Source organism: Homalodisca vitripennis, chromosome 4 (genome assembly GCF_021130785.1).
Source record: "Homalodisca vitripennis isolate AUS2020 chromosome 4, UT_GWSS_2.1, whole genome shotgun sequence".
NCBI classification, from domain to species: domain Eukaryota; kingdom Metazoa; phylum Arthropoda; class Insecta; order Hemiptera; family Cicadellidae; genus Homalodisca; species Homalodisca vitripennis.
The window spans coordinates 50,143,204-50,165,619 of NC_060210.1; the positions used below are offsets into that span (position 1 = coordinate 50,143,204).

The following is a 22,416-nucleotide window of genomic DNA, read 5'->3' on the forward strand; positions in this document are numbered from 1 at the left end:
TATTTAAGGTCAAACTTCACGAAAATCAGTTTTTTGAAAATATCTCGTTTCCCTTACACTAAATGACTTTGAAGGTGGTTAGAGAAATTGTAGTAAGGGAAAATTCTCTTCAACTTTTCTCTGAAGTAATTTTATGTACGTTTAAACCCTTTTTGAGATACAGCGCAAAGAGTAGGGGGACCGCTTACCTGTATATACGATAATGCGAGGTCAGCCAGTAGAATACAATAAATAAATGAATTATATTGTTAATTATTCACTTACCATTATTATTATTACTTAATACTATTATTATTGTTATTATTATTATTCAATTTTTATTATTATTTATTATTTAATATACCATATTTATAGATATTAATTATACACTTATATATTCTCTAAATAATACTTATTTTATTTTTACCAAACATACAATATTAGAAGAAATACTTTTCATCCATATTACTATGAATATTATATCTCGAAATACAAATCTCTTGTTCGACGTTTGCTGTTTCTGCTGTAGCAGATGCTCCATTGCTATATATGAGCGGTTTTTTTTTAATTTCTTCATACCGTAACGAATGAGTTTGGAATTTCTATGTATAAGTACAGTAGTGGTGGTGAAATAGTTTACTTGATGAAGGGAATGGTAGGGTATTTCTCTGTGTTAGTATTTCTATACCGATAAAAATATATTTTATCCGTTAGTTGAAAACGACATCTTAGTATTAACAGACGTATGATTTTGAGTGTATCTTTTAATTGAAATGGCTGCTTGTTGTTTTATTTGTAATACATTAATATCAGAAAGTGCTTCTGTGAGTCTTGTGCGTTGGCTTAAAAACATTAAAAAACTGCAAGTATTGACAGAAATGACGGTCATTATAAATTATTTAAATACTTTGACTTCTGTGAAGGTGACTGTTGATTGTATAAAAGTGTATATAAGTAAATATTCAATGCTGCATTAAAGCGACGTGTAGAAGACGATGAAACTCCAACTGCAAAAAGTCCACCTCGTAAAAAACGAGAAGAGGTATTTGTTTTTCAAACATCTTGCTTGATTTTGTGGTCAAGTAGCTGACGAAGTGGCAGAAAAAAAAGAAAAGTATAAACGAACCATCAGTAAAGAAAGCACTCTTGATTTAAAAAAAAACCGTTTCAACGAAAGCTGAAGAAAGAGGCGACTTGTTAGGAAAATTAGTCAAAAATCGTATACTTTTTGAACATGACTTGAGGCTAAATGTCATGCTATTTGCTACTCTCATTTTTTAAATCGAATACCTACTGATAAAAAGCATCACAAAGGTGATAACATCACACAGGCCATGAAAAAGATTTTTTTTATATAGAAAAATAAATAATGATTCACAATTTACATTAAAAGAGTTGAAAGATATTCCTACCGAGTACGTACCGGATGATAAGACTATCATTTCTAAATTGAGGGAGAAGTATTTGACTGATATAATAATTGCAACTAAGGTAGGGTCATTCACTATTATATCTTTTCGTGACACAGAGTCAAATATTTATATAAAGCTTGGTACGAGAATAAAAAAAGCTCATCCGAAGAAGAACGATTATGAATAGTAGAAGCTGCTGCGGCGATTAATTATTAGAGAAGATATTCGATCATCTGTAGTTGAAACAAAGTCTTATTCACCTCCAAATATTGATTATTATTAATAAATAAATATATAATTAAAATTCATTTGAAATATTTCTTTTAATATTGTATGTTTGGTAAAAGTAAAATAAGTATTATTTTAGAGAACATATAAGTTATAATTAATATCTATAAATATGGTATATTAAAATAATAAATAATAATAAAAGTTGAATAATAATAATAACAATAATAATAGTATTAAGTAATAATAATAATGGTACGTGAATGTTTAACAATATAACTCATTTATTTATTGTATTCTACTGGCTGACCTCGCATTATCGTATATACAGGTAAGCGGTCCCCTACTCTTTGCGCTGTATCTCAAAAAGGGTTTAAACGTACATAAAATTACTTCAGAGAAAAGTTGAAGAGAATTTTCCCCTTCTACAATTTCTCTAACCACCTTCAAAGTCATTTAGTGTAAGGGAAACGAGATATTTTTCAAAAAAACTGATTTTCGTGAAGTTTGACCTTAAATATCTGAAGTCGCGTACACGTGATTATATGAGACTTTTGAGGTAAGTTGTATACCATCAAAATAAAGACGTATGCAAATTTTTAGCTTATTATCTTTCATTTCGAGGTTGCATCCTTATTTTGCCTTATTTTACTGAGTTATTATTTAATTTCAATAAACATTGAATCGCAAAAAGTACTTGCTCCGCCGGGAGTCGAACCCGGATCTCTCACTTGCCGGGTGAATGTGCTACCATTACACCACAGAGCGCTTACTTTTTCCGATTCCATTATTTTGTATTTGGCCGTATATATATATATATATATATATATATATATTATATATATATATATATATATATATATATATAATGTATATTTATTATATTATTTATTATAGACGTGTGATGGTTTGTCTCTGTAGTTACTTCATTAATTTAATCTCTGGACACATCAAATTAATATTTCTAATAGATGTCTTCACGAGACGAAATCATTTGTAACCAATTTGATTATTTAAACATTTATATTCATAAGATGTTTCATTTAGATATAATGATATTATTTAACCATCAATGAAGAATGACTAACAACGAAGTTGCACATTAAATCATACTTCTTAGTAATTCAAGTGATTTGTAAGTTGAAACAAATCACTGATTATTGATGATGCTTATGAAAATGTAAAAGTATACATATGATTAATTAAATAACACATATAATGAACTAAATTAACTTAATTTGAGTCAGTGGAATATCACATTTCAACAAAGATCTTACACATCAGATACTGTTGGATCCCCCAGTCACAACAGCCGTTGCAGCTATGGATAAAACATAGTGGAGCTTGGCTCTGTACCAAAAAGTTATTGGAGACTTCGATTGTCTTTTTAACCACAGACTCAACCTACTATAAGTAAATCTTAAGTAATTTTATTCAAGGCGTATTTACTACAGTTACAATTTTAGTTGAGACTTAACAATTGTTTTTCTGTTAAGCAATAAGAATAGATATAATTCAATATACATGTTATGTGAGTTTTATTAAAATATTGCGACACTAGTACCAAATACATTTGAATAATTACGTGATATAGGTCTATGTATGTAGATGTATATTGTTTACATTAAAAATAAGTATATAAACGCTTTCATGTACACTGATAATAATTTAGTTCGTAATTAGTAATTTTTGTTGCACAGACATTATCACTAAAATTACTTAGGTCTAAGTATATTTGACAAGTAAAGTTATTATCTGTAATATTTCATTCTACTTTTATCCTTCAATTCTTACCCTACATGCTCGTTAACAATATCAATTGATAACAGCGTTGGCTAGCCAATGCAAAATTACAAATAGATGAAATAATAATCAAATGTTGTAACCAATGTAATGTTTTTGCAAAATAAAACTAATTTAAATTATTCCTTGTCTTCAAACTTAAAACATATTATATTTTTGTCTTCATTGGACGTAAACCCTGTCCTTTCTTAGCTATATCAGATGTTTTCTTATGAACTATACTAAATCCTGTATTATTCCATATGCTGTTAATTCTATAATGTACTAACAAGCTACTTGGAACATTTAAAATAATCATTAAACATAATATAAATAATTGATATGTTTTGCAATCTGAGAATAATGTGAGAAATGTGTTTTAGTCTGTACTATTTTGAGTGTACAGTTAAAATAAATGTTACAATAAAATTCCAATTTAGATAATCATAATAAAAATTATGAAGCGTCTCAAGTTATTGTAAAACATAACTGTTAGAATTCAATAACTTTAATAAATGGTGCTAAACATAATTTTTAAGCTATTACTAGTTGAAATAGAGACCGTGTTAAAATAAAAGTTCCTAGAATATGTTACTGGCCATTTAAAACCACGGCCAGAGGTTACTCCGAGTTCATATTCTTGCATTCTAAATTTAACAGCTTATATGACTTCTTCAATTCCAGTTTTGGCAAAACAAACCTTTGAGTGTGATTTAATCTCTCTCATATAAAAAATTCTTATGAATCTTACTTAAACATTGTATGACTCTTTAAAGTAAATAAAGTTGACAACAAAATCGTCAACATATTTTGCTGTCCATTTAAAATTACAACCATTTGAGAGGTGGAGATTTAATAATTATTTATGTTAAACCTCAACTAAGAAATAAATTTTAAGTTAAAGATAACAGTTACTTCGTCTCATTAATATAGAAATATTCCCCAAGATTACCATTGTTATAAGTATTATGCTACACTACTGAATGATTATGAACTTATAATGAGGTAATAAAGTGAGGTAATAAAGTTTACAGCTGCGGTGTCACGGTATGAGAAATGCAAAATATAACCGCCACAGGCAGTAGAAACAATTTTCATTATTAATTTATTATTACCTCAAAGCTATAAGTTTTTATGGACTTTTCTAAACTACTTCGCCAGGACGATTCAACCGAATTTTAACGACCGTCACAATGAGATTACCAGAGAACTGTAAAATACCTGGTAAAAGTCTGCAGGCCTAAACACATTACCATACTAAATGAAGTGACGTTCCTTAGAGAGCTCTTTAACACTGAAGCAATAGAGCTGCTCGTACTTGATGTAGTTTTTATTTCAGGAACTATTAATTAACATATTCAAATACTTTGATTTAGTAAGCGAAAATCTTAACTTTCAAGTCTTTTTTTAAAGAAACTTTTAAATGTATTTTTCTAACACAAATATTATTAATAAGTTTTCTTCATGAAAGAGTCCCTTTAGTCGTGGATGAATCTCGTTCGCGTGAAATCAATAGGTGCATAAGAAGTATATGTAGTAATGTACTTTTTATAATATATATTATAAGAAGTATATTTATTAATATACATATATATTCTTACAAGAAAGATTAAATGGTCTTTGAGTTGAAATATTGGGTGTTACGATGGTACCATCACGCTATGACCAAAAGTCAAAACGCACAAATGTTTAAAATGTAACAATTTTCTTGTGAGGTAAAGCTCAAAACTGTTTCTTAAAGTAGTATAAGTGCTAAAACTCATAAATTAAAAATGTATAGCGTATCTTGAAGAGGTTTTATCAATTATTGCGTGTAACTCATCTGGAATCTTAACTTGTCTTGTGCTAAAAAGGTGATACTTTTGAGAAGTTCTATTTTGTAACAATTTTGAAATGTATAATAAATTTTACCGGCTTCTTATTACAAAGTTTGAGATTCAGTTATAAATTTCTTATATATCAAAGGTACAGTACGTAGATAGTATAACAAAATTTTAATTTACTCATTGTACAATTGGTACATGTATTTAATACTTCAATTTCGTATGTTAACTATCTTTATTCATGATTTCCCACCGTAGAGGATGTACAGTGTACAGGGTGTATACACTGTTTAGAGAGTTAACATGGTGTAAATATCTCAACCCATGATTAAAGTTTCCACTTTCTAGATGCTTCGTACCTTAACAAACTCAAACCAACAGCCCTTCTGTTTATTTTTACAATGCAAAATAATAAATGCAATAAATTCTAGTGATCTATTTTTAGAACTGTAGCTCCACTCCACTCCATCACGAACCATTCACTTTTTTCAATTTAACAACATAATATGAGAAGATACTGTAAATCACCCTAACCATATTTTTTTGTAGTTATACCTGCACTGCTACATTACGGGTGTCCCTTCTATCCTTGCCGCTGATATATTTCCATAGAAAAAAAAAACTAGAAATTCGAGTAATAGAAATAATGATTCTAAGAAAATATAAGAAAATAACACAGTGATTTTATTGAAACAACAATTGGAGCTCGGTTTACCATCTCACTTTGATTAGAGTCTTTTAAAGAATTCTTGGAATTGTTTTCCCCTCTTAACATAAACCTGACAGGATTTTCTACTAATTAGAATTCCGTTCTCTGGAGTTTTCTTTAATGGAAAAGATAAAAGGCAAGAGAGTAATGAAATAACCAGAATTAGCATTATTATGTTTATGTTTACACTTTCAAAAATAAAATATCATGGAATATTTGAAAACACTTTAACAAGTGTCCACATTAAGATGAGATAAAATGGCATAGAAAACAAGTGTTATTACCAGCATTACTTAAACATTTAGGAATATATTAAATACATTTTTGAATAGATAAATATACTAGTGCCATAGATGATTACCACTGAAAAAGGCTGTACCTTTCCCAAATACTGGGTTTTCTCCTACTATAACATTATCTATTTATTTATTTAAAATACCAATCTGTATTTAAAGCATGTAAACGTATATCCGTATAACAATAATTTTAAAATTATCCATCTTTAATAACAAACTAAACAAAAAATGTGAAAATTGGATACTAAGATTATTTATTTACAGTAAATAAATTGGTTAGACAAAACAATGTTGAATGTTCGTGGATAATATCTCAAAGATGTAAATAAAAATCTCAACGTAAAATTTTATTTTTATTGTTTTCAAATTTTTAGACGATTAATATTTAAAACTTTTAGTAGCTCTTACTACGTAACGTACATATAATTAAATATCACTGTCAAGGAAAAATGAAGCTGTTTGTCGTTACTACATATTTCGGTATTAACTATAAATATACAAATATAATTTGTATTACATTTTAAAAGTACAAACATTTTGAATTTATTTTAAATTTATTGTTAAAATTTAATTCATTTTATTTACAAGTATTTCCTATATTTTTTAAACGCATAGAAATATTACATAAGTAACCTGATATATTGTTGATTCCCGTTACTAAAGATAATCACAAATGAATATTCACTGATATAATACAATATTCGTTGTTCATAAAATACGAAAACAGTCTTTTTTTCAATATTTCTTTCCACATTTTTTTCTAATTTTTCCATCCCTTAGTGACTAGTGTCGTTATGCTAGTGGTTATAAAAACATGTTTATTTCTGTACTTTAACGTTTCTTTGGTATAACACACTGTTTGTATTTATTTAATTTCCCATTCTAGTTTGAATACAATAAAATTAAGTGATTCTTTTTACTGTTACGCTTGTAGAAAATAGTATGATGTATCACATATAAAAACTTGATGGAATAAAAACATATTTTTACATATGTGTAATAACTTTTTTGCAATGTTTACCAAAAAAGCTAATATAATGTAATTCATGGTACATTATTCCCTAATTTTAATACAAAGAGCAAAAGTATCAGGAGAATATAAATTTATATAAGCGTAGTTTATTAACTTAAGAGGAAAAAGCTCTAAACAATTATGGAAGGAACTGGAAACATACAAACAGACACTGAAATAAATGTGACTTATCTAGGCTAATTTACAGAGTAGTCCTAAATTTTTAACTTTCTAATTAGCGTAGTCATTCGAAAGGTGAGTTTAATAAGTCTCATTTTATGAAATGTTTTTGGTATGAATTTAAGATAACTCGAGGAACGTGAGGTTGAAGCTTTCCCCAACAGTAAACATATCTCCCAGGAGGGACGTTAGGGTTGAGTTGACGACGTGGAGCCAGAACTTCATCACCTGTCATCATTCTCACTCGTGTCTTACATCACACTCTAAATGTGAACTTTTATTCTTTAAGCAAACTTCTTCTAAAATAAAAAGATACAATTGGTATAGTGAAAGTGTATAAACTAGACCAGAACTTAAATTACTCATGTGATTGGTGTATGGGTAGTTACACAAATATAACCACGTCACGTCGTGTTGTATATATTTATTTATGTAACATATATTGTACGTTATATGCGTCTATCTTTTACTTTATATTTACACTCAAGTTAAAAACCCGTCATACCATTTACGCCAAATATGTTTCACGATTATGCCAAGCGCACTGACCGATTCCATGATTTATTGCACGATTAAGTCTCTAAATAAGCCGTAAGATTTATACGCGTGGGAAGCAGTTTGTAGGTCCGTCGTTGTATCTAACGGTACAGATATGAACTGATATGGTTAACCCAAGTTTGATAAATCTGTACAATTTTACGTATTTACTTTTATTGAGACTAACTAGACAATTGACATAAACGTGATTATAGCATAAACATTGTGCTCGTTTCCCCCCTACTCTGTTTATTAGCATTTGATACACACTTGGTCAATCAGAACAATGTTATTAATTTTGTATAAATCAGTTGAATTTTGCCATGCAATCATATTGTGAAATCATTTATAACACAATGCTATCATAATAATTTTCCAATGTATCTAGAACGAAAGGAAAGACGTTTCAAGAAATGTTATATGCTTTTTTCTTCAGTTCTGAAATATTGAATATTGAAGGTAAGACAATATGTTAACTTTATACAATAAAGTTACAGCACAAGTGATAATTTTGAGGTCTTATAGAAGATATAGGTGTAAATTTAGAGGTGGACGTGTCAAATCCTCCTCTCCCTAACCCATTCAGTCCTTTATTCTTTGTCGATTCTCAGGATTGCGCAATCCCTGAGTTTTTATATTTTATTTTAATGACAATGCATGTAATGCATGAGTAAGTGATTTATTTCCTACGAGTATTTTTGATTGAAATATAAGCCTAGACTTGTAGCCTAAGTTAAATCATGCTTGCGCAGGTATAAATAACGTCATTTACAAGTGAAACCTACTTGCTTTCACAATAAAGGCAATTTCCAACACAAGCCTGGCTTGGAATAAATCAATGACAGTGATGTAGAACTCGCACATTCTCTGGCTGCCTGTCTCCTTCGGTATTTTAACTCTTCGTGTCTTATCACACCTAGCTTTATCAACACTCATTTTTCGGTGAAACACTTCCTAAGGGTGTTTACTGTTTGATTCTTTAAAAGCTTAAGCTTATAAATTTACTTTAAATTTGTATAAAATTTTATATCACGAAATAATAAGAAACATAAAGATTTTATAAGATACATATTATGCATGACATTATTTCCATTCCAATTTCCACATAATAATGATATTGATTTTAAGTTAATGTGTGAATACTTAACAGGCTTTTTGATGCTTTATTCGTTTCTAAGTATGAAGTTAAATTTGTTTTTGTAGGATAAAATAGGTTTTAAAAAGACCAAATAGTAAGAAATGTAGGTTTCAATATTGCTTCATAATTGATTAAACACTGTTTTTATTTTACCGCTTCATTGTTGGTAAAAATATACCAAGGAAAGGTAACATTTAATTCTTTTCTTACGACGAAATGATATTCTGTAAGCTCAATTGACTTGTGTGTTAGTTCATCGGACTTCATGTTTCTTAAACAACTGCATTTTTAACATTTCATTTTCCATAAAAGGACAATAATACACACATCTGCTATAAATGTCTCTTCATCTTGGCACGTGCTTAGCTGTACTATTCTTTGCTTGCTTCGCTGTATTGTTTTCTAGAATGTAAATGACTGTTTATTTTTAAATAAGATTGCTCTTAACTTATTCTAAACTTTAAATAAAGATTTTGAAGCTTTATAAAGAGACTTCAGTAGAACTAGTAATATTACTTATAAAGTTGCGTACCACGGCTAACATCATTTAAGGGAATATGTACATCTACAGTAATTAATATGCCTTAAAACGATATAAATATATGTGTGAGAATTATGATTTTATAATAATATATATATATATATATATATATATATATATATATATATATATATAGAACATAGTAAGATTAAAATATAATATACTTAAGCTGTAAATCATTTTATCCCTGTAAGTCATAATTCTAAGTGTAAAATTTTTAAATGCAATTTTTTTTTATATCTTGCATATCCGGTTACAAGTGTATTGATTATATACCCAGGTGTTGTATGAACAAAATGTTTGATGTCTTCAAGGAATTTAGCTCAAACGTTCTTATTTTTTCACATTTGAACGCTGTGAGCAAAAGATTCAAATAGATATATCTCTATTTTTCTCCATTTTAGTTTGTTTTCTATTTTTTATTGTTTTTGTACAGTATCCTATTGCAGAAATTAATCTCTTTTGTCATGAAAATAAGATAAGAAGGGCCTGCTACAATAAAAAATATTACTCGATAATATTTGCCTCTTGTATAATACAAGTTGTTAAAATAATTATTCAAATACCTTAAACAGTTTTTAAGTCATATTGAGTGCAGAAATTGCATTGGAAGGTATTAGCCTAGTTATAAAATCACAGTTAAGTAGGCTTGGGTCTAACCCCACCATTCGAACAGTCAATTGTTAATGTCTTATTTGACTAACCTAGGTTAGGGCTGGGAATTCTTCTTTTAAAACTTGACCTGGAGACTATAAAGCTTAATAACCCCTATACCACCACCTGATCGTGGACAGCGGACTGATTGTAAGTGCAGGACAACTCAGCGGGCGCACTACATATTCAAGCGGCGGCGTTACTTAACTCGGATATATCCTGACAACCGCGTACTCTCTAGACTTCGCCATTAGTTGTCGCTATACTAAGTCGTTCCCTAAAATAATTAAAACTCATGTAGACATTAAATATCAAATTATGTGATAAAATTATTTAAAATACCGAAATAATCTGTTACATTGGCTGCTAGTCGTTATAGCACTGATTAAATACTTAATTCCGTAGCATTGGTGTAATTTATTTTTGACACATGACAAAACTTAAACCGTGTTTATGTCTTTATTTCTAAACTGTGTTATAGAAGTAAATTGCAAGATGTTATTACATTTTTAATGTTATATTTATCGCAATTTTCGGAGCCTTGTCCGCAATTCATCTGCATGAATGGCAATATTACGTTCAATACATTTGGTTAAATAGTTTAGAGATTTAAGTAACAGAGAAACAAATTTAGACCAATATGACGAGTCCCTAAAAGTTCTTAGCTTTCATAGTGAAAGCATTTATAGTCTGATACGGAGTGATAAATGGTCGCAATGTCCTTTGAAGATTTTATTTCGAGAAAAAACTTATTTTAGTGGATGATGTATTGCTACCTTAAGCAATTCTACATAAGCAATTCTGGTTCGAGTGAATTATATTTCCGATGAAGATGCGAAATTTTCCTAGCTGCTACGATCCAGAAAATCTCTGAAAAAGTGCATATATTCATGACCATTGTAATTTACTTCATATTCTTTTTTCCTCAATGGTTCAAAATATATTTAATTTTGAAAATAATAATAAACCTATGTATATGCCCAGGACCCCAAAGAATGGCCATTTTTAATACAATCGGTTAACTGGTTTACTGTGTGTTAAATAGTAACAAACAAAAAAGTCACTTCATTTTCCAATTTTCAAAATAATTAGGATACAGGCTAAATACCGTTAATCTATGAATACATGGTAAGTAGTACAAGTTAACACGTATATAAAATGTTACGTCATTTGAACAATTTAATACTATACATTAGAATAAATTTTTCATGAGACGATGTTATTCGTAGATTTTTATGACATCTGGATCAGGTCATAACCATTTGATCGATAACTAACTTGAATATAATGGATTGAAACAAAGTAACAGTGTACTTTATAATTTTTTATGTTTAGTTTATAAAGTACTAAAAACCACATAAAAACTTTCGACGAGTACGTGTATCTTTAATTTATAAGAATTTGAAAATTAGCTTTAAGTATCTTAGGGCATATATCACGCATCAACAATTTTTAAGCTATTGTAATGCGCTTGATAAATTCAAAAATAAAACATTTAGACGACAGTCCCAAACACTTGTTTGGAAAAACATATTAAATATTAAGCTAATTGTAATCACGAAAACTGAAAAGAAACAAAATACTTTGAGTGAAAAGTATTCATAAACGTGTATATGAAATCAATTTTCACATACGTGTATACACGATGAGAATGTTAATATTAAAGTTGTGCAAATTTACAACGGGTTTTCGTCATACGCTGTTTCCAGTGTTTTCATACTCCTAATAAATATTGCTAGATCGATTTCATCTAGATTTGTTTACCGATCGCTGGCTTCTCGCCATAGGCCAGGCTTTTATAAACTCCGGAACGAAATTGTTTACTACATCTGCCGGTATAAAAGGTACTCTACTACTACTCACTCGCTCCTCTAGCCACGCCCAATTTTAGTGCATTACTAATTAATGCTTGCTTAACCCAGTTTAGTATGCATCTATTACTAAAGGAACTGTCTTTTATATAGCTTGTTATAGTACATAAAAAGTATGGTAAAAGTTACACAACATTTTAAACAGAATATTTATGATAGTGATTATGATTATGATGTAATTTTTTAAAGTTACTTTCAGGCCAATTAAGAACGTCTAACTTTTAATTTTTCTCACTTTGTTTAACTCTCATATTAATTTTTTTTTTAGTAAATTTATTTTATACAGCTTACATTGTTTACATATATTAATAATTTCAGAATATATTTGAAATTTAAAATTAAAACTATTGTAGTTATATTGAACAACTAATGTTTTAATCTAATCCTCTTATTAATTTTAACATTAATTCTTCTTTTAAGAAGATTCTATGGCATTTTTCAGAATTTTTTTGCTCCCTTTTAACTTTAAAAAAGTTGTATTTACGTTATTTTATAAGATATTTAAATCCTGTTCGTAATTATTTCTATAAATTATCCGTAAGGTTGTTTACAATGTTAAGGTTTCAATTAGATGGATTAATTATAATTTGAAGTAATTTTAATACTCATGATACTTAACAGTGTCCATGTATCACTGTTACTGTAAATGCCATTTATGATCTTCGATGCATTCGGTGACAGTAAATTTAAATCAGTGCTACTATTTAAATAAGTATTTTTTGTTTCATTATTTTAGTCTTTAAATATGGTCACTTTCTTTTTTCAGAACACTTTTTCATAGGATTACATGGCAGAAGCCAAAAGCATATTAAAATGAATTGGGGAAATATAAACGGTTATAAACCTGATAAAATAGGAAAAGTGGTAAAATGTGTGTTACATATTATTACATTAATTGTAAAAGGTTACTGTTTCTTTGATCATTAAAATATTAAAAGTGAAATGGTACTGCGATAAGCTTACCATTATAGAAAAAAGAGCAACGTTTACAGTGCATCAGCATCTTGGATATAATTAGTTTAAAATTATAAGAAGAAAGTAGTAAAGTTTGTCACAGATCTGCTAACTTTGTCATTCTTTGCGGTTCCTCTCGTTCTTGTAAATGTGTCCTGAACAATCTCAAATTCTGTGGAATTATAATACAGGTATGAACGTATAACACTAACGAGTTTAGGTAAGTTAAATTAAATGGACAATAAATATTATAGTTATAACAATATAAACCATTGCATCTACTTGCATCTATTGCATTTATTTCACATTACTATGCTTTTGCTCTTTTTAAATAATTTAAATTTAAAATGATTGAGAAATAGGAGCAGTAAGTAAACAATAGGTCTGATAATTGTCAGTATGGAAAATATTTTTAAATTCTCGTAATGGAAATGAAAGGTACGAATTAATGAATGTGTGGAAATGAATGTCTACGAATTGGGAATAAGTTTAAGAGTTTTTTAAAAACATTGTTAACATTAAAATTAATACGGTAAATAGTGATTCCCATCTAATGGTAGAACCAATTACTAAGAATGTTCAGTTGTAATTGAAGTAACTTTTTTTGGGTTATTACTTAAGTTAACACATATTGTCGACCACTCGACTACAAGATGCAGTTCGTGAAATGAGCAGGTGGTCGTAAATGAAGGAAGAATGATGCACAGTTTGATACTGTCCTAATCCGTAAAACGGGCGAAACACGATAGTGTCATGTGTAGAGGCGTAGATTATAGGAATAATTGACGTATCGTGTACATCCATATATGTGACGGGACAGATGGTTGCACTACACATAAACTTCGGCGTTTCACCTTCTACTACTTCTGTTCATCATTATCATTTTATTACTTATGTTTTTGTAATACAACCCCTATTAACCCTTGTTATTTTAGTGGCAGTACAAAGGTTTAAAATGATTTTTTATTGAAGTTCCTTAAATTCCAATGCACGCAAGTAACGTAGCATGGAGCCTAAGACTATTTGTTACTGAAGCCTACAGCGTACTCAGTAGAAGATTCAGAGTTTTGCTTCTTCTTCCAGTACCATCCCAGCCAGTGTAAGCTTTACTACTATTTATTACTCATTCAAAATCAAATTGAACATTAAGAAATGCTAATCTGAACGATTCTAAAGTGCTTAAATCATTCATTAAATATTTATTCTCTGTTGATGAAGAAATTGGAATAAATCCAGTTAAGGAGTTTCAGCGAATACAGAATTGTATGGTTAATACTTTGAGTAAATTCGTTTACATTTACACATATTATCGCAACAGAAATATTTACTATCGGTATCAATAATCTAAAGCAGCATCTAATGAATGTTCTAGACGGTATATTATACAAGCCAAGAGCCAATTTGCATTCCATAATAGACACATAGTCTGGTTTTATTAAACTCGGTGAAGACATTTATTGTAATAAATTAATCGATCGCCAGCTACGCTAGTTTGGTGGATGTAAATATTTTAGTGTATCAAAATAATTAAATATAAAAAAGGACCACTTTTTCCAAAATATATATTTAAGCATCTCACACCTAACATCGACTGTCACACGAATATATTTCACGTTATTATCACTATAACCGTCAAGCATTCAGATACAGAGAAGAAGCCATCCTTTCACACAAATAGTCGTATGTATATGGTTAGGTAACGCTGATTTATTTACGTGCCTGACGGTAGGTTTTAAGTTTATTAATCAGAGAACTCAAAATCTTGAATTTATGAGCAGTTAAAAGCACAAAAAGTTATACTTGTTAAAAGGTATATGGAATAACGAAGAATTAGTTTGTAAATCGTAAGCAGCCACCACTCGGAAATTTTTAAAGGTATGGTAAGTATTTCTGGGATAAAAAATGTGATTTGAATATAACCATTTTCTTGATAATACTCTTAATACACACAATAAATCGTTGAATGTGAGTCTAAATGCCAATGTGGACCCTGAATTAGGTAAGGAACCTGATGGATGTAGAGGCTCGAGAAACAGATAATTGGCTGGTGCTCAGGTCGTCCTTTGCATATTAAAAGTCTTTAGTTTTCCTCTCTCGTATCTCGACCAAGAATTTGCTCAACTCAATACATTGTTACATTCATCGTGAATCTCCGGTTCAGTAACTTACATTTTTCTTCATTCAACTAAGAAATTTATGTACATAAATTCAATATCGTGCACCATATAAATACATGTACATCTACCAGACTATAATTCTTAATACTCCTTCAATCTAATCTTAATAACCATTCAATGTCACACTAAACGAAAATTATTTTATACAAGTACCTTCTTGTATTCTTCAACTCAACTAATAATAGACATAAATGGTGATGCACATGTCAGTGACCACACTGTGTGATGTCACAATATCCACTCTATTAATTTCAATTAATCCCATGTCTAAATGTACAGCTGTGATATTGATGTCATTTTGTAGGGCTTTGCTATGCCTTATTAGGACAATACTTACAATTCTTAGATAAATGTGAGGAGGTTTTGAGGCACACCAGTAAGGGATTGGAAATCAAAGCTGGAAAACTTGATTTTTTTTAATTTAAGGCATTAATTTTAGTAGTTCCTCATATATAAGTAATTTTATCAAAAAGGTAAGTTTTGGTAAAAGATTTAATGGAGTCATTTATATAGACGCATTTTTAAATCTAGGATGATTGAAGTTATAAATATAACCAGTTCAAATTAAAAAATATATCATTGAAATGATTCAAAACTTTATTGTAACATCTGCAACATTATTTCTCTGCAAACACATGAAAAGTAATGTATTCCTCTAAAAAAATGGAGATTGCTAGTTTTAATTATCTTGTTATAATTTAGTTAAAACAGGTATATGAGTTTTATTATCTACACATAAGCAAAGTAAAAATTTCTGATAACTACAAATTAGGTTCAATTTTAAATGTTTTTTTTTAATTAAATGGCTAAACTAAAATAATTTTTCAAGTGATTACTATAATCGTTTTGCCTGATGTACGTTAATTACAAGTGTTATGTTGTTCACTCTTATTGCAGATATTCTTATTATATTCTTACGCATTTAACCCCTACAGAACTATCATCTTGTTCTCATATTAGGTAAAAGAACTGTATACTATATAAAGTGTTTAGAGTTCACTTTGAATGTCTAAAAACATTTATCCAACTTTCAGGTGATCGTCATTTTTATGAATGTAAGTCTGCTAATAAAAAGACTTTAGGCGAGATAGTGTTCTATAATAATCAACCATTATTTCTAACCACCAGTTCTTCTGTGTATACGGCTTTGAATTTATGTGTTACAAGATAAATTATAACAGATTTATTGTTTTATTGTATAACGCCGATAAGGAACACTGTAAGCCTGACACCGTTTTAAAGAAGCATTTAACCTGCAAGTGTTTGATTGATATTATGTTATAAGTAACGGGCTTTAGTGACTTTTAAAGCTGAATTTAAAGATTATAAATGTATATTTTAATTTTGCATTGTTTTGCAACAAGTATCAATTAAATTAACAATGAGAATGATAAGTAAACTTAGCACTAAGGAATGATAATGTGTTAAAATTAGGCAGAACAGTACGAAGTTTATAGGTAGTAAAATAAATTGAAAGGTAGGTAGAGAAAGATAGATAAAGCTGGGCAAAAGATAGATACAATAATAGATATATTTTATTTAGTATCCAATAGTCCCCAAATAAGTCAACATCGTAATTAATAAAGGGTTTCATTAGCTAGTTGGGGGCGTGTTGTATTTGTTCCATAATTCATAAGTCATAATTCTATCTTTTTACAAAGTGTAACCTGGCAACATCTTTACGGGAGATCTAGTTAATAAGGTTCACCGTGCATATGCGCTGCTTAGAGAAATATACAATAGAGTTCTCAAGAGCTACCATTTGAATTGTGCAAGTGACCGGAAAATTACCATATTAGTTACAGATGCAGTGGAGATCCATGTAACACACCTATCTAAAGTGTGGGTGTAGGATCAATAAACATTCAGTATTGTGGGAGCAATGTATGCTGAGTTCATCTTCCTCTTGTGGTGAACTGGTTCTAAATTATCTTTATTACATTATTACCCTTAATCAATTCAAAACGCTTCATCCCTACCCACCATAGCTACAAACATTTATGTAAATATATTTTTATAGCGTATTCCTCTTCCGTATATTTTGTTCCGTATTTCTTGAAACGATTAAAAACTATAATAAAACTAGCTGTCACCCGCGGCTTCACACGCAATCTTTAGAACCGAAGTCCTTATATTACTTTGTAAAAGCACTTATGATGTAATATGATGGAGTTCTATGAATATTTTATAACGGTAGTAGACAATTTAATTAATATATCATGTTTTGCACGTGGAAGAGCATTTTTGGTTCAAATTAATTATATTTCCAACTTCACAGCTGAGTCTGCATTGTTAACCCGCTCAAGAAAATACAATACACAGGTCTCGAAAGCTTACTTCGCTCAAAAAGCGTCTATTTCTAGCCTTTATCACATATTTGAGGACTAATATATTTCAATTACCATATTAGGAGTTTGCCCTGTCCTGTTGAATAAAAGAATATACTTACGTATAGGGCCAATAACCCTACTTCGATTAAAAAGTACCTACTGCAGACCGTTTAAATTCTCTTACTATGTCACAATTTAGATTTCCATATTGCCTCGATCAAAATACTATATAGTTCGATTATGCAGTCTTGGAAATCTATTTTGTTCAAATTTATCTACTATGGGCTTCTGTAAATACTTTCCGTCTCAAATATTTCCAGAGACATAGTTGGGTTTGCCTTTTTGTTCTATTGAGGAAAATATACACATAAGTAGGACTGAGAAGCCTATTACGGCCTAGGGAGAAGTCCTACCCATTTCCTATGTACTTTTGGTATAAGGGAGAAATCCTTATTAAGGTTACGTAACATTCTAAAATACAAGTTTTTTTGTTACGTTGACTGCGAGAAGCTTGCGTACACTGTGATGAACATTGTAACAAAGGGTCACTGCTATATCAGCAGGCATCTGCAATCTCGTCCGTTTAAAATTCAACCATCTGGGAACTAGGCTTTGTGTAGGTGTGAAAACAACGGTGAATGATGCCTGCGATAAGCTTGCTTAAACTGAGAAAAAATTTAACAAGAGCCACTACTGTATCAGCGAGCATCTGCAATCTCGTCAATTAAAAATGTAACAATATGGGGACTAGGCTGTGTGTAGGTGAGTAATCAACGGTTAATGATGACTGCGATAAGCTTGCTTACACTGTGATTAAAATTGTAACAAGAGCCACTACTGTATCAGCGAGCATCTGCAATCTCCGTCCATTTAAAACGTAACAATCTGGGAACTAGGCTGTGTGTAGGTGTGAAAACAACGGTGGATGATGCCTGCTATAAGCTTGCTTAAACTGAGATAAACAATTTGACAAGAGCCACTACTGTATCAGTGAGCATATGCAATCTCGTCCATTTAAAATGTAGCAATTTGGGAACTAGGCTGTGTGTAGGTGTGAAAACAACGGTGAATGATGACTGCGAGATGCTTGCGTACACTGTGATGAACATTGTAACAAGAGTCACTGCTATATCAGCAGGCATCTGCAATCTCGTCCGTTTAAAATTTAACAATGTGGGAACTAGGCTATGTGTAGGTGTGAAATCAACGGTGAATGATGACTGCGTTAAGCTTGCTTACACTGTGATTAATATTGTAACAAGAGCTACTAATGTATCAGCGGGCATCTGCAATCTCGTCCGTTTAAAATTTAACAATCTGGGGACTAGGCTGTGTGCACAACGGTGAACGATGACTGCAATAAGTTTCTTACACTTTGATGAACATTGAACAACTAGAACCACTAGTGTATCAGTGGGCCTCTAATGTATATATTCTTGCGGCAAAAATGATGATTTTGATAGAGTTTAGTTACACGTTGACGAATTCAGGAACATAATTCGCCACTACGTATCTATTGGACATGAAGCTGTAGATACGGTTATGTTATCACGTTGTTGCAATTTTTATTTGTTTTCAATTTTATAAACTGCTTTTTAATTTTTTTAAGATATCTACTACTTTTGTTTATAGTATAATTTATATGTTGGTAGGGGGGAATTTATTGTATAGGGAAAGTTTATGGCCTAGCCCTGAAAAAAATCATAAATATTGCTTCCTTTAATATTCTCTGAATTATATGAACCAATAACACGATAATCTCGCACTTTATTGCAAAAGAGGTGTAGAAAAACACATTCGCACGATTTAGCAACAAAACTTGGAACATACAGTAAAGTATTACACAATATATAACTAAATATAAATATCCTTAAATAACGATGACAAACTTTACGGAGGGCCAATGACTTCATATTGCATTAATCTTCAGTTTCTAGAAGACCTATAACGTTTCTAAAAGAGTATCAGTTCAAGTTGGCTGGTTTTCACATTTGTAAAGTAATAAAATAAACTGTAACGTTAATTATTAATTGTAGTACATTTATTTAATATTACCATTGATAATTTATTATTATGAAACAATTAATGCTTTGATATGCTTAGTTAACCCGTAAAAGTAACAATATCGATGTTTTATTATTTACTTCATCTTTTCCAGTTACATTTTAGACAAATTACTTTTCACAGTTCCAATTAAGGTTAAAATAGTTAGTTTCCAACCTGGAAATATTTACATTAATAAGTCACTTGATGGATATTCGATTTTACATGACATATATCGAATATGTACATACATATACGTTAACAAAAGGTACAAAAATACTTTACCAAATAGAGGGCGGGTCCATCATTTCAGTCACGCAAACCTATTTCACATTTGGGTTCACCTGAAGTTCGTTTTATTCTGATAAAGCTTTTTATAATGATAACTAACCGAATTATGTTCTGGTTGAATCACAAGTTGAATGTGATAATTTTTAATTATTTACTATCCAAAATGTATAATGTGAGAAAATTAATGCTGACGGTTCAACAACCACCAGTTTTAAACAATTTGTTAACTCCTGACAGGTGAACATGTAAAACTCTGTTTCTTAAGGTTGAAAATTTTATAATTTTTTGCAGCACCACCTCTCTAAACAGATATTACTATTACCAGATTATTTTAAAATTTTAATATGGTTACGAAATAAGAAACACAATTTACTATAATATTCAATCATATTCATTCTTTCAATTTTATAACAAAAGAGTAATACACTTCTGTTAAATGGGGAATCATGTTATCTTTTTTTCAAATCTTTAGAGTAAACAAGATTTTCTTAGGTAGTAAAAACTGTACTGAACAATTTCCACTCAATTATGAAAAAAGGTATTTGGCGTTCGATAAATATTTGATCTGTTAATTTTGCAGGAATCATCATTTCTACACAGACAACAATTGGTTAAATGAAGGTGGTCGTATATCCACTCTGTGTACATTCTCTCTTCAGTCTTATTGGAGCCTGTAGAATTGTCTGATAGTCTGTCTGCTGCAAGACGTCCCAAGAATGAAACGAGCTATGAGACTTACACTTTTACATTTAACTTCAGAGAAACTTTTTACGTTGCAGTAGATGTGGCGTACTCCATTAAAGTATTTACTAATTCTAATAATATTACAAATTAATGTTAAAGTTGCTTTGTTTGTTTGGTTTTCTTTCACGCGTAAACCATTCCACCATTTGCACTGAATTTTACATGGACATTATATTCATTTAACTTCAGAGAAACTTTTTACGTTGCAGTAGATGTGGCGTACTCCATTAAAGTATTTACTAATTCTAATAATATTACAAATTAATGTTAAAGTTGCTTTGTTTGTTTGGTTTTCTTTCACGCGAAATCCATTCCACCAATTGCACTGAATTTTACATGGACATTATAAGGATTCCTAGTATTATATCGGTCTATTATTACGAAAATTCCTTCCAGATTACGCCTCACTGGTCCCTACAGTAGCGAAAAACCCCGTTTTGTTCTCGAGTTGTGGAATATTAATTGAAAAATCCTGTTATATGTAATCAACTGTTTTTTTAAACAATTTTTATGACAACCACATGTTTCAATAATGTAACGACTATTTAAAGACACAATTAATATTTCAAAATCTAAATTTAACTGACATCAAAGAGTTGGTGACACTGTTAAACTTTCCTTGACGTTTTAGCTAAAAGTAGGTCAAACAGGCTGAAACCATTGTTAAATTTATAATATAAATGCTCGACCAGTAATGCAACTCCGGTAGCAACAATAATTATGCCCTATAATTCATTCTAGATTAATCCGGTAAAGAATTAAAAACATATAATGTATTGGAAATTCTTATTTAAATTTTTTCTATACTGTCAAACAAATTTTATGAGACACATTAAGGAGAAAACTTTGAATTTCATGTGCAAGAATGTCTAAATACTCACGACTGGTTGACTTCCTTGACATTTTCATAAGGCATTTTTACGCTAACATGTTTCAAAGGGTTTTCTTTCACAGACTGCAGTCCTAAAAGAAGATTTCTACAACTCAAAACAAAATATTATTGTTTTATAGTAAATAACTGATCACTAAATTGTTGAATAACTTCCTTTGGATTTCCCCCTTATATCGCGAGTAGACGTATTTTGACCGTAGTAGAGTTCTCAGTCCTAAGTACGTATGCTTATTTGCTTTATCGTGACAAGACAAACTTTACTACGGCACTGGAATTATTAGACGAGAATTATATAATAAGACCTGTAAACAAGCGGTTTTTTAACTAAAGAAGGTTGTGGGACCTATGTATATATTTTCTTGATCGGAGCAAGAAGGCAAACTCAGCTGTGGCATTGGAAATATAATTAATTTGAACCAGAAATGCTCCTATACGCGCAAAACTATATATCAGATTTAGTCCCTCAACCTCTTATTATCTAACCATTAAGACTTAAATATGTGCCTGGTTGTAGGCCAACTTGCGTTTGAAAAATAACAGACGTGACCATCATAAGTGCTTTGAATAAGTAGGCTACGGACTTTGATTTTTTTAATTGTGTGAAACCGCGAGTAACAGCTAGTATTATAAAATCTATTTTTGTTTTTATTTTTGATTCTACAGCAACAGATTAGTTCTTAAAATGTTTTTTTTTATTCCGGATATATTTGGTAGTTGCAGGAAAACAAAATAGGACAGACGATCATCAATAACCGCTCCACTTTATTCCGCCAAATTGTCATAACACAATTCTTCATCTCGTTGTCACAACACATTCTCCGTA

General features: G+C 30.2%; 1 protein-coding gene across 1 annotated transcript in view; it reads right to left on the reverse strand.

Annotated features, from left to right (window-relative positions):
* LOC124359304 (tyramine receptor 1-like) overlaps positions 1–22,416 on the reverse strand; it is a 291,787-nt gene that overhangs the window by 96,911 nt on the left and 172,460 nt on the right. The gene's annotated exons all lie outside the window — the stretch shown is intronic.